Genomic DNA, 13812 nt, shown 5'->3' on the forward strand with positions numbered 1-13812 from the left:
TACAAAAATGTAAGAAATAAAATTTAAAAGTTACAGAAGAAACCATTATGGGTTTCTTAAAAATGTAATCTGACAGTGTAAGATACTTTGTACACATGATTCAAAATACAAAAGCATAATAGGACAAGTAAACACAACAATAAGAAACTAAAGATGGCCAGGAACAGTGGCTCACACCTGTAATCCCAGCACTTTGGAAGGCTAAGGCAGGCAGATTGCTTGAGCCCAGGAGTTCAAGACCAGCCTGGGCAACATAGGGAAGCCCTGTCTCTACAAAAAAATACAAAAAATTACCTGGATGTGGTGGCACACGCCTGCAGTGCCAGCTACCCAGAAGGCTGGGGTAGGAGGATCAACTCAGCCCAAGAGTTTGAGGTATCACAAAAGGGATATATTAAGGATTCAAATAAATAAATAGTAAAGCCATCCACCAAATAGAAAAAAAAAAATAGAAAAGAGTACAAATAGATAGTTTATAGAAAAGGAAATTAAAATGAGAAACACAAATAAATTTCACATTAAAATATCATTTTTCAACTATCAGGAAGCTAAAGATCTAAAACTTTTATTGCATACGCTGTTGGCAAGTCTATTGGGAATGGGCACTCTCACTCATGCTGACGGGAATAGGTGTTGGTAAAACCCTCTCGGAGTGTGATTTAGCAATGTATACCAAAGCTATAAATATGCATACTTTTTACCTAGCAAAGGTTATCTGACAGATTTACTATGCATATGTGTGAAATATGAAAGCACAAGGTTATACATTACAGTTTTTTTTTAATTGTAAATATTGGACACAGCTTAATATCCTTGCATAGGAGCTGATAAAATCAAATTTGGTACATCCATTTCAACGTGCTTACTCCATACAACTCCAAACACTAAAGAAAAGGACAAAACAAATCCAAAGCATATACATGGTAATCCTAAATCCCTGTTTCCAGGGCAGTCTGGGTTTATGCTTGTTGTCCTGGAGTTCCATCCAGTTGACATTGTCTTGTACTCTCCAAAGTGATCTATTTAACAAATAATTTGGTTGCTGTAACGGAGTAATTGTTTATACCCCCCCTCCCCACCGACAAATTCATATGTTAAGTCCTAACTCCTTATGTGATAGTATTAGGAGGTGAGGCCTTTTAGAGGTAATTAAGTCATGAGGGTAGAGCCCTCATGAATGGGATCAGTCTTATAAAAAGACTCCAGGGAGCTCTTTTGCCCTCTTTCTACTATTTGAGAATACAACAATCTGGAACCAGGAAGCTGGTTCGCACCAGAACCCAGCCTTGCTGGCACCACGATCTCTAACTTCCAGCTCCAGAATGATGAGAAATAAATTTCTATTGTTTGTTAGTCAATCAGTCTATAGTCTTAGATTGGTGCAAAAGCTATCACACAATTACTTTTGCACCAACTAATAATTGCAAAAATCACAATTACTTTTGTACCAACCTAACAACTTGCTCCAGAAGCCCAAACTAAGACAGTCACTCTAGGTGTACTTTGCTTTGGAAGTGAGAGAAGGGATTGGGGTGAGGCAGGGAGTGGGATATGAGGTTAGACGAAGAGAAAGGGAAGGGAAAGACAACTTGATGCATCCCGGCCAACTTGGTACAATTCAATTCTTCTCTTTTTGACCATCTTGAAGCTGTAAGCTATATATGGTACGTTTCTGGAGTCAAGAGAGCCTAGGTTCAAATCCTGGCCATATAATTTACAATCTATATGACCTTGGCCAATTCCTTAACCTCTCTTTGCCTCAGGTTTCTCATCTATAAAACTGAGATACTAACACCTATCTCATTAAGGTTATTGAGAGGATTTGATGAACTAATGTATGTGAAGCACTTAAAACAGAGTCTGACACCTATGAAGCCCTATAGATGCATTAACAATTACTGTGATTCATGGTGCTCTTAGTGTGGCTACCTCATCCAGGCCTTGACAAAGTCAATACATACTGAAAGGCTGAACTACTGAAATAAATTACAACTAAGATCTACATATAAACTGCATTCACTCATCCAGCATATTTTTCATGAACATTTATATTTAAGGCTCTGTACTAGACTCTTGAAGAGTAAAATTTATATAAAGCATGGTAGGAAAATAAGATGAATTGGTATAAAGCCCACACGCATAAGATGAAACTATTATAAAATGTGTTGATTATGAATTTCTAAAACTTGATTAAATTAAGCAAAAGCAGTCTAGTTACCAGGAAGTTCATTAATCTTTTGATTATCTGATAATCTTAATAAAACTTCAAAACAGGATAAACATTATTAATATAGGCCAGTTTTAGCTAATACTGAATAAAGGAGTACTTAATCGCACTTTCTTGGTCAAGAACAAGAACTTTGGAACCAGTATAGGCTCAGGTTTGAAACTAGCTCTGCCACTTTCCTTGTGTACCTTGAGCAAGATACCTAAACTTTCTCTCCATTAATTCTTCATACATAAAATAAGCAGCACTAGCTACCAGTTGATATGGTGTTATGAGGATTAAAGGCAATTACCTTGTGTTTAGCCCATAATAAATGCCCAGTAAATACTTGCTACTTGCAAGCATCATAATTATTATTTATCTGAATTTAAACAAGTAGTACCTATATCTCTATTCAAGTTATCTTCTCCACCTGATTTGCCTTGATTTTTCTCTGTGTAAATGAGATTAAACATAATTCATTATGGGTAAAATATTGAATATTTTTAAAAATGTATTTCCAAAAAACAGTGACTTGGTGATATTTCTCATAGCAAGAGTATAAACTAACACCCCTTGAGGGAGTGACATAGCCATCTCTTTGTTTAGGTGATTTCTAGACTTCCTATTTAGGCAAGGCTCTGATCTAGAAGACATAACTTTTTATAATCCAGCTCTGATGACACAGCATGAGTGATGGAGCTATAAACAGACTCCCTCCACCTCCCCCACAAACCATGTTTCTGTAGGATGAGGGCCCAGTCAGTGGGAATTCACTTGTAAAAGACTTGGAAATACTTTCTTCAACACACAGCTGAGCACCAAAACTTTTCAGCTATACACCATCTCTCTTAAAATTATGTTCTAAGCCAAGAGAAAAGTCTTGCTAAGTCATTTATGTTTAGAGTCATTTGATTTCTCATTTTAAAGTACAAATATTACAAGTAACTTAAATAGCAGGCACAGTCTAAAGATTTAAAAGGAAGAAAAACTTGACGAATTGCTGATATACTTACTAAAGTGAATATTAGGAATTTTAATGTCACATGTTCTAATGGGAGAAAAACATGTTTGAGAACTAAAGAGATTAGCTGAGAACTGAACTCTAAGGCAGGTATTTTTAGGAATCTTTGGTAGTGTTTTAATGTCAGTTAGCTTAAGAAACAAAGTAAAGTATTTGTGTCTCATAGTTGCTAGGCAACATATTGGATTTGATTTGGTTTCCAGTCATTTAAAAAAAAATAGTGCTATGATTATAATAGCAATAAAACAATATTATCCTTTTCTCAATTCAATATTAAAATACTTAAGAACAGTTGGCTTTGATGGGGTCATTATTACTTAACTTTTATTTTTTTCATTGTTTCCATATCCTTGTTCAAGAATCCTGGAACCATGCACTGTACTCTTAAAAGAATAACTTAAGTCTTAATTGTGCATTATACTGTTTTACTATTTTAGGTTAGATACTTACAGAAAATTCAAGATACTGAACTTTGTAGCCTTTTTTCTGAGTTTCTCCACAGTTTGATCATCATATTCCTGAATCATTAATATATTTTCGTTTTAAGAAGGCAAGGGAGTAGTATGTACCTGGGAGAGATTTTCACTTCAAATAATCACAGTATTGCTATTGAAAGTGATAAGCTTCAGATATTTTAAAAAAATATTTACACAAAAACCGAACTCCCCAATCAAGCCAGAAAGATTAAGTATTATTAGTATTTATGCATTTCTGTGAATTTTTAACATAGACTATTTTTGTTTTCTTATAAAGTTAACATATACGTTTTAATTTTTTTAAGTCAGGTACTACAAAGCAGTACAAAATAAAAAGTAACATCCCTCTTCCTACTCCTTCTTGAAGTTACTTCAATCATATGCCCCAGAAATAATCATAGCTAACACTTTCTTACGACTCTACGTATTTTTAAATTCTGCTTGGAAACATGTACTAGATTTTGACACAACTCATTTATTGTTAGAGCTTGAGTGCATTCTTTGTTACCACCCAACCAAGAGTAAAAAAAAAAAAAAAAAAAAAAAATTTTCAGGAAAAAAAAAGGAATCTCTGGACCCAAACATTTCCCTTCCAACTCTTTTCTGGTAGTAACTCTCTTCCCCTTCCATTTCTGGCCAACACAAATGCACAATCCAATGATACAGCTAACTGACCATATTGGATGGGAATTTCTGGATGGAAGTTTTTTAAAGGTTAATGTATCTGAAGCAATTTCCCAGTTCTTAGTTTAGTCTAAGTTTAATGTACCAAACAGTTACTATCTTTCTTTTATCTGTCATTTATTTCTATAAACTTTCTTTTTTTATTATTGTTTACTCTCATTTTATTGTTTACGTAAAAGTTTGAAGGGCTAGAATGATCTGGGCCTCTTGAAGGTACAAGAAGCCCACTCTAGGTACATGTACAAGCTAAAGCTGCACCAAGAAATTGTCACTAAGAGCTCTCTCTCTCTCTCTCTCTCACAAACACACACACACACACACACACACACACACACACACACCTTAAATCAGAAGGCTTTTCTGCTAGATCCTGTCCTTCTCCAGGATACAGTTTTCTGGATAGTCCAAACAATTTCCATCCTACAGCCCTAGGAGAAGCTACTGTTTGCATCCATTTTTGGTATCTGGAAGATTAGTTTCCTTCCTGTTTAGGCCTGGTTTCTATAACACACATTCTGTTCTCTCTTGCCAGATTCTCTACCCCCATTACCCACGCACACATGCACACACACACACACACACACACACACACACACACACACACAATCTTTGCCATAGGGATTTTTTCCAAACTGTTCTTCAGCAGCCACACGCTGAACTAAAGCTGTCCTAGGTATTTGGCTTATTGCTTGTCATCAATAATTTTAGGGTGCCTACCCAGCTCATGCCCTCTTCTCTGAGAGCTGTCTCTTCACACTACAGTCCCAGCTGTTTGTATCACATGACCTCCTTCCTCCTTGGCTATGAGCTGATTGGATCACAGGTGGACATCTGCCCCTTTTGCTGGTCCCATCAGATCCACTCACTTGAGAACTTAAACTAAGAATCCCAGAACTAGGAGTCAGCAACAGCTAAAAAGATACTGACATGTTAGGAACTAGGGTGGCAATTTGGGTGTAATCATGCTGATGAAGAAGCAGAAAGAATCAGACTTCAGACAGAAGAAAGCAAATTAACAGACATTCAGAAGCAATTAGAAACATGAGACCATGTGAAGAGAAAAAGCAAAAACCAGAACAAAAACATAAGAGAGAACAAATACTAATTACTGACAACTTTCCATTTTTTCATGAAGCACATTCACATTTTCTGACCCTAAATCCTTTTTAATAGTTGAGAGTTTTTTTTAATAAACTCACCTTGGTTTAAGCTATCTTGATTGGACTTTAACGTCTTACAACCAAAAAAATCCCTATCATCTTTCTTACTCTCTTATCTTCTTCCTATTTTTTGTTTCCTTTTCCTCCCTGGATTTCTCTGCCCCAAAAGATAATCCTATCTGGATATTTTCTCTTAATCTCTGAATCATGCCCAGAAATTTTATGGCATATAATCAATAAATATTGATAAATTTTTGTAGCATCAGAACACAAATAATAGGTTCAATTGCATAATGTAATATACAAGCTTTCATTTTTTCAGTGCTAAATTTGAGGCACTACCCCAGGGACTTTACAGTTATTGTCTTTTTTCTTACAGAAGTCATCCAAAGTGAGAGCTATTTTTGGTCTGTTTTATAGAGGAGAAAATAGTCTGAGAACTATGTAGAATAATACTGCCTAAAGACACATAGCTAACAAGTAGAAGAGTCAGGGTTATAATCCCAGTTTATCTGGTTCACAAATAAATTCTCTAGTATTCAAAGTCCATGTATTTCAATATCAAGTCCATGTTCAATATCATTCATTTTATAATACAATATAAACACTCTTAGAGAAGTCCAGTCTCCTAGTGCATCTCTCTCACACACACACACAATGTGCAAGAAATGACAAAAATGAGAAGACTTCATCCTTCACACGTGCCTCTGGAGCCAAAGAGGCAATATTGCAACACAGTAACAAGAATTAAGGAATGAATGAGTTCTGTGCAGTGAAGGAGACAATGGGCATCTCTTTGCTCTCACCTCTATGCCAAAACAGAGTATGAAACTTTCTCCCACCTCATTAACATGTCAGAGAACTTGCAGAACAAGGAGGCTGGGCAAGGAGAAATGCACCTCAGGTATCCCTGGAGAAAGGAACAACGGTAACAGGCATTTTACAGAGTCTGTCTACTCTGAAAGCTCCATGAGAGCAGGAACTCTGTACTGCAGCACCTGGCACATATGAGGAGCTCAATAAATACTGGTGAGTGAATAAATTCCAACTCTCTAAGTTTCAGCAACTGTATAAATTCTGACAATCCTAAATGGGAAGAGAGATGAAAAAATACAATTGATGCTGATTACAATTGAAAGTAAGTTCTAATGGAAATACTGATAATCCTCTGCGGGGGTGGGAAGGAGGTGGAGATATTCCTGACAATGCAAAGTAACCACTCAGACACAAACAGTAAGGAAGGTGATTAGCACAGAACATAGAGGAGAGTCAGTGAATGACAAAGAATTAGGGGAATACATTTAAAAAGAAAAGAAAAAAATCAATATTTTATTAAAATCTGAGAGCATGTACTGTTTATTAACTGACCAGGTTAGAAAAATAATTACGGAACACACCTTAGTTCATTCTAAACACACCTGTTGATCTGGTCCTACCTGTTGCCAGCATCTTCACCTTTTACAAAATGGGTGGTCTTTTTCTTCATTTTACCTTGTGGAGAGGATGATTTGAAGGGATACAGGAAGGTATTTGCTTCTTTGAAGCATTTTCCAACAGTATAGATCCCATGAATCAGATCGTCCATGCAGATGATTCCATATTTATCAAGAGATCCAGCAATCAAAGTGTTATCTGTCAAAGGAATTTGCTCCTTATTGATTTTGCCATAACCACACTGGTAGAGTAGTTCATTTACTAATTTCAGATTTGGGTACCCCCATGCAATATATGGATCTACAATCCTCAACACGTTAATTGAAGCCTTTCGAGCTTCACAAAGTTTCCATTGAAGATTTGATGAAGGCGAAGAAGTTGCAACACCTTTCGGACCTTTGGGCTCACACCATTGATACCTCTGATCCTGACGACAAATGCCAATTTGGATTCTGCAAGTACATAGAAATTGCCAGCTTGTCTTGCCATCTAAGCCATTTGAATGTAAGTTCTGTACATCTGCCTATATTCCTTGTGATAATGCTTCACTTTTTCATAGATAAGCTTCCTCCTTGCCTTTCAAAGCATCTTTTGGGCAAACTTCTTTCTCAGGTGCTTGATCTTCAGCTCTATGAAATTCCTTTGCTATTTCTTAAAGGTTTCTGGCACAGCAGGAACCTTCTTTTTCTCTTTAACACTCTCCATGGTTCCAGCCGGAAAAGAGGCAAAAATCAATACATTTCACTTAATGACAACTATATACAGATTTTTCCAATATTCTAGTAGGAAGGGTTGGAAATTAATCCTGTGAATATATAGAATATCACATAATAATGATGATAATGATATAATAATATTACTGTAAGTAAATTTTATTGAGGATTTACTAAAATATTTAAAGTAAATTCACTCATTGAAACTTTGAATCCTCACAATAACCCTATTAGATGGCTACTACAGATAAAGAAACAGATATTCAAAGAGGCAAAGCAATTTTCTTAAGGTGAAAAGATTAGTAAGTGATAAAACCAAGTTTCTGGTTTGAGCTACAGGACTTCAGGGTCCATGTTCACAATCACTCTACTATATCACTCTTAGTCTATATAAACTGTACATAATCTATTCTTCACTGTGATTTCATCTGCTTTTAATCCATTATATTATTATTATAAAGATCTGAGTTTAAAATAATGAATCTCTTTCAGGTGTTGCTATGTATCCAATCTGGATCCAGTAGGTCCCACTTTACAGCTGTATAGCAAGTTAGTAGCCAGAACTTCTATCCATTCCTTACCTTTAACTACTAAAAACTTGTCTCTCATATATGACTGCAGGGCCTGAATATAAACCAGAGGCAAGAATTTATTGCATTTCAAGTTATTACCTTTAATGTGCCTTTAAAATTATTCTAGACCTGCTTCTGATCTCTCATTGTCGGTGATGACTATACTTTATTTTCAATTCATGCCTATTTAAACCTTTCTAAGCTCATGAAGTTTTTAAAAAATAGATACAGAGATATGTAACAACCTGTCTAAGTTTTGGATCATTTTCTGTGCTTTGGCAACCAGACTTTTGGCTCATGGACTTCAGTTAGCAGTTAAGTTCCAATTCTATTCATTTGTCTAGTTTTGTTATAAACATGAACTTTATGTGTTTTGGAGAGCTTGATTTTTTGGGGGGAGGAGGTGGTTGTTTGGTTTAATTTTATTTTGCCATACTTCCTGCTCACATATGACCCATTCCTCCATTTAGGCAACAGTTTAGGCAATTTAAGACAAAGAATAAAAATGTCAATAATTTTGACTTTTGAGTTTCTAAGAGCTGAGATCTAGAACTTCAAAAGCAAACTTTAAAAAGGAGCTCAGGAAATAATGTCAGCAAGATGGCAGAATAAGAGGTCCCCACTGATATCCCCCCACAGTAGCAATAATTTGATAGCCATTCATGTTCAAAAGTATCTCGGTGGGAACTGTGGAACCCAAGTAGGATACTGCAGAGCCCTGATATAGCTAAAGATCAAGGAGGGCTGTTTTGAGAATGCAGACTCATGCCAGTTAGGCTCACTGACCATGGTCCTAACTACAAACCCAGAAATAGCCCTATGCCCCTTTGGCCTCAGCCCTAGCCCTACTTGGACATACTCTTGCAACTGGCACCATCTGCCAAGGGAAAGAGGAAAAGCCATGTCTCTCCATGTCCTCAATAATAGGCCCACCAACTGTGTACACAACTGCATATCCCAAAATGGCCCTGTGGCCCTTATGCAGCCCTGACCTACCACCAGTCCAGAATTATTCCTGCTCCCACAGAGCCCAAGAAGGAGCCACATGAAGATCCCATGAGCCATGGACCTGACTGCAAATCCTGAAGCAGTTCTGTGACCTGACTCCAGCCTTCCTCTCAGTTCTGCCCACCCAGGATCCCAGCAATGCTCATTCATGCCCTGGTAGGAGGTACAATTACCTCAGTACCAGCTGTGAACCCTGAAATAGTCCTGATACTCAGTTGTAGCCCCACTCTGCTATGGTCCTGGGGCAGTTCTGCCCAATCAGAGAACTAGCAGTAGACATGCCCATCTGACCCCCCCAGTGGCAGTCCCAGTAATCTCAGTCTTGACTGCAGACCTTGTAGTAGCCCTGTAACCTTGCTCCAGTCCCACTTTACTATAGTCACACAAGCAGTCCTGCCCACCAAAACATCTGCACAAGGACCCAGGGAAAGCCACATACATCCACATCCCTGGTAAATGACTCATTGCCTACAGACTGAATTAAAGACCCATCATAACCCAAGTGACTCCAGCCCAGCTCAATGATGGTACCAGAGATAGTTCTGCCCCTTGGATATTTGGCAAAAACCACCCTGCTCACACATCTAGTAACAAGCCTACCAACAATGGGCCCAACTATAGACCTAGCTACAGCCACATAACTTGGGTCCAGCCACAATCAACTAAAATCCTAGAGGCAATACCATCGGTCTGAGGACCAAGGAGGAGAAAGTCTTTAATCACTGAAACCAATCTATAAAAACAGGAAGGGGTATTGGTTCCTTCAAATGCATAAAGATTAATGCTAGACTACATGAATCAATAAGAATCAGGAAAGTATACCACCACCAAATGAAACTGACAAAACTTTAGCAATTGACAGTGAGGAAATGGAAATCTACAAACTGCCTGGAAAAAAACTCAAAATAATTGTCTTAAGGAAGCTCAGTGAGCTCCTGAAGAACACAGGTAGGCAACTCCACAATATCAGAAAAAGAATACCTGAACAAAACAGTAAGTTCAACAAAGACATAAATCATGCATACAAAAAGAAGCAATAGAAATGTGAAGCTGAATTACACAATCAATTGAATGAAAAATGCAATAGAATGCATCAATAATGGATGTTATTAAGCAGAAGAAAGAATCTACAAACTCAGGCAGGTCAGTTGAAATTATAAAGTCAAAGTAGAAAAAAGGAAAAAAATATGAAAAGAAATGACAAAAACTAATGGGATTTTGTGGGACATAATTGAGAGAACTATTATGTTCATTATAGGAATGTAAGACAGAGAACAGAGAGAGAAAAGGAGAGAAGTGGACATGCAGGTACATGAAGCTGAAAAGTTCCCAAATACGTGCAACCAAAAGAGGACTTCACCAAGACACATTATAATCAAACTGTCAAAAATCAGTCAAATAGAGAATTATGGAAGCCAGAAAACAAAACAAAACAAAACAAAACTGAATCTTCAATATACAAGAGAACACCCACAAGACTGTTGATGGATATCTCGGATAAAATTTTGCAGGCCAGAAGAAATCTGAACAATGTATTCAAAGTGCTGAAAATAAAAATAAATACCAGCCAAAATTACCTTACCTGTCCTTCAGAAATAAGGGAAAGTTAAAGACTTTTCAAAGAAGGTAAAAGCTGAGGGAGTTTACCACCATTAGATTTGCATTATAAAAAAATGCTAAAGGAAGTGCCTCAAGCTGAAATGAACAGATACTAATTAGTAATATGAAAATTTATGAAAGCATAAAACTCACTGGCAAACGTTAATGTACAGTCAAATTCAGAATACTCTTTAATACTGTAATGGTGATATGTAAATGACTTGTAACTCTAAAATAATGCTTAAAAGACAAAAGTATTAAAAATGTAGCTATAATATTTTGTTAATTAATAGAAAACATTTAAAATATATAAACTGTGACATCAAAAACATAAAATGAGGGAGGAAAGCTACAGTGTAGAGTTTATGTATGGAGTCAAAGTTAAATTGTTAGCTTAAAATAAACTTTTATAACATAAGATGTTTTACATAAGCCTTGTGGTAACCACAAAGCATAAACCTATAGTAAATACACAAAAGATAAAAAGAAGAGAATCAAAACATGCTACTATACTACAAAAAAAAAAAATCACAAAGGAAGACAGCACGAGAGGAAGGAAGGAACAAAGAAACTCCTAAACAGCTAGAAAATAATTATTAAAATGTTAAAAAATAAAAGTTTATATATCAATAATTACTTTATATATAAATTAATCAAATTCTCCAAACAAAAAATGAAGTTATTGAGTGGACTGAAAAAAAAAAGACCTAATTATATGCTGCCTACAAGAAACTCACTTTATCTTTAAGAACACATAGGTTGAAAAGGAAGGAATGAAAGAAGATACTTCATGCAAATGGCAAGCAAAAAACTGCAGGGGTAGCTATTCTTATATCAGACGAAATCAAAATTGTAAAAAGAGAAAAAGAAAGCTATTATATAATAACAAAAAGATCAATTCATCAAAGGATATAACAATTGTAAGTATATAAGCACCTGATTACAAAGCCTCTACATATAAAGCAAGTATTAACAGATCTAAAGAGAGAAATAGATAGCAATACAGCAGTAATAAGGGACTTCAATATCCAACTTTCAACCATGAATAGATTATGCAGAGAGAAAACTAATAAGGAAACATTAGACTTAAACTATACTTGTCACCAAATGGACCTAAGAGACATACACAGAATATTCTATCTAACAACACCATAATACACATTCTTCTCAAGTACAAACAAAATATTCTTTAGGATAAATTCTATATTAGGTCACAAAACAAGTTTTAACACACTTAAAAAGACTGAAGTCATATCAAGTATCTTTTCTGAACACAATATTATGAAACTATAATTCACTAACAGGAGGAAAGTTAGAAAGTCCACAAATAGAGATTGAGAAACCTTTATCCAAAAATGCTTGGGAATAAAAGTGTTTCAGATTTCAGATTTGGGGATATTTGCATTATACTTACCAACTCAACATCCCTAATCTGAAAACTGAACACAAAAGAAACCAATGAGTATTTCCTTTGAACTCATCCATAATTTTGGGGCACTTCATACTTTGAGTTTTTGAATTAGGAATATTCTGCCTTTATGTAGAAATTAAACAATGTGCTCTTGAACAACCAATGGGTCAAAGAAGAAATTAAAAGGTAAATAAAAATACTTTTATACAAATGAAAATGTAAACACAAAATATCAAAATTTATGGAAGGCAGCAAAAGCAGTTCTAATAGGGACTTTTATGGTAATAATGTCCAATATTAAGAAAAAAGAAAGATATCAAATAAATAACATCACAATATACTAAAAAAAGAACTAAGTTAGCAAAAGGAAGTGAATAACAAAGTTCAGAACATAAATAAATGAAATAGAAACAAAAATATAGAAAAGGTCAATAAAACTACATTTTTTTTAAAGATAAACAAAATCAAAATTATCTAGACTGGCTATGATAAAAAGAGATAAGATACTCAAATACATAAAATCAGAAGTGAAGGAAGAGACATTACAATTGATACCACAGTAACAGAGGAATATGAAGGATCACAAGAAAACACTATGAACAAAAATGCCAAAAAACTGGATAACCTAGAAGAAATGAATACATTTCTAGACACATACAACTGACCAAGACTGAATTATGAGGAAATAGAAAATCTGAACAGAAAAATAATTCATAAGAAAAATTGAATTACCAATAAAAAGTTTTCCCGTCAAAGAAAAGCTGGCTTCATAGTTTAATTCTACCAAATATTTAAAGAACTAGAAATGACCCTTCTCAAACTCTTCAAAAAATCAAAGAAATGGGCATTCTTTCAAACTCATTTTATAAGGGCAGCATTACCTGGATACTAAAGAGATCAGGTCACTACAGGAAAAGAAAATTACAGACCAATATCCCTGATGACCACAGATGCAAAAATCCTCAACAAAATACTACCAAACCAAATTCAACAGTGCACTGAAATGACAATACACCATGACCAAGTTGAATTTATCCCTGGGATGCAAGAATGATTCAATACACACAAATCAATAGATGTGATAACTTGTCTTAATGAAATGAAGGATAAAAATCATATGACCATCTCAATAGATGCATAAAAAGCATTTGACAAAATTATTTCATGATAAAACCCTCAATAAATTAAGTACATATTATGGTGTGAATAATTACATTTCCCCCAAATTTATTTATTGAAATCCTTACCCTCAAGGTGATGGTATTGGAGGAGGGGACTTTGGGAGGTAGTTAAATCACTAGGACAGAGACTTCATGAATGGAATTAGTACCTTGTAAAAAGAAACCCAAAGAGATACTCACCTTTTCCACTATGTGAAGATATAGTAAGAAGGTGCCATCTATGAACTAGAAAGCAAATCCTCACCATATGCAAAATCTGCCAGTGCCTTTATCTTAAACTTTCCAACCTCCATTGCTGTCAAAAATAAATGTTCATTGCTGATAACTTACCCAGTTTGTGATAT

At 35.4% G+C, this 13812-nt stretch overlaps 1 protein-coding gene and 1 pseudogene across 3 annotated transcripts in view; both read right to left on the minus strand.

The window, feature by feature from the left end:
• OTOGL (otogelin like) overlaps positions 1-7124 on the minus strand; it is a 346243-nt gene extending 339119 nt beyond the window's left edge. For all 3 annotated transcript variants that reach the window (XR_012518405.1, XM_074402509.1, XM_074402507.1), the window contains exon 1: positions 7042-7124. The gene's annotated coding sequence lies outside the window, so the exon portion shown is untranslated. The remainder of the gene's footprint in view (positions 1-7041) is intronic.
• On the minus strand, positions 849-7758 carry LOC141585099 (large ribosomal subunit protein uL30 pseudogene; annotated as a pseudogene).
• Positions 7759-13812: the final 6054 nt, after the last annotated feature.

Source organism: Saimiri boliviensis, chromosome 7 (assembly GCF_048565385.1).
Source record: "Saimiri boliviensis isolate mSaiBol1 chromosome 7, mSaiBol1.pri, whole genome shotgun sequence".
In the NCBI taxonomy this organism is placed as follows: domain Eukaryota; kingdom Metazoa; phylum Chordata; class Mammalia; order Primates; family Cebidae; genus Saimiri; species Saimiri boliviensis.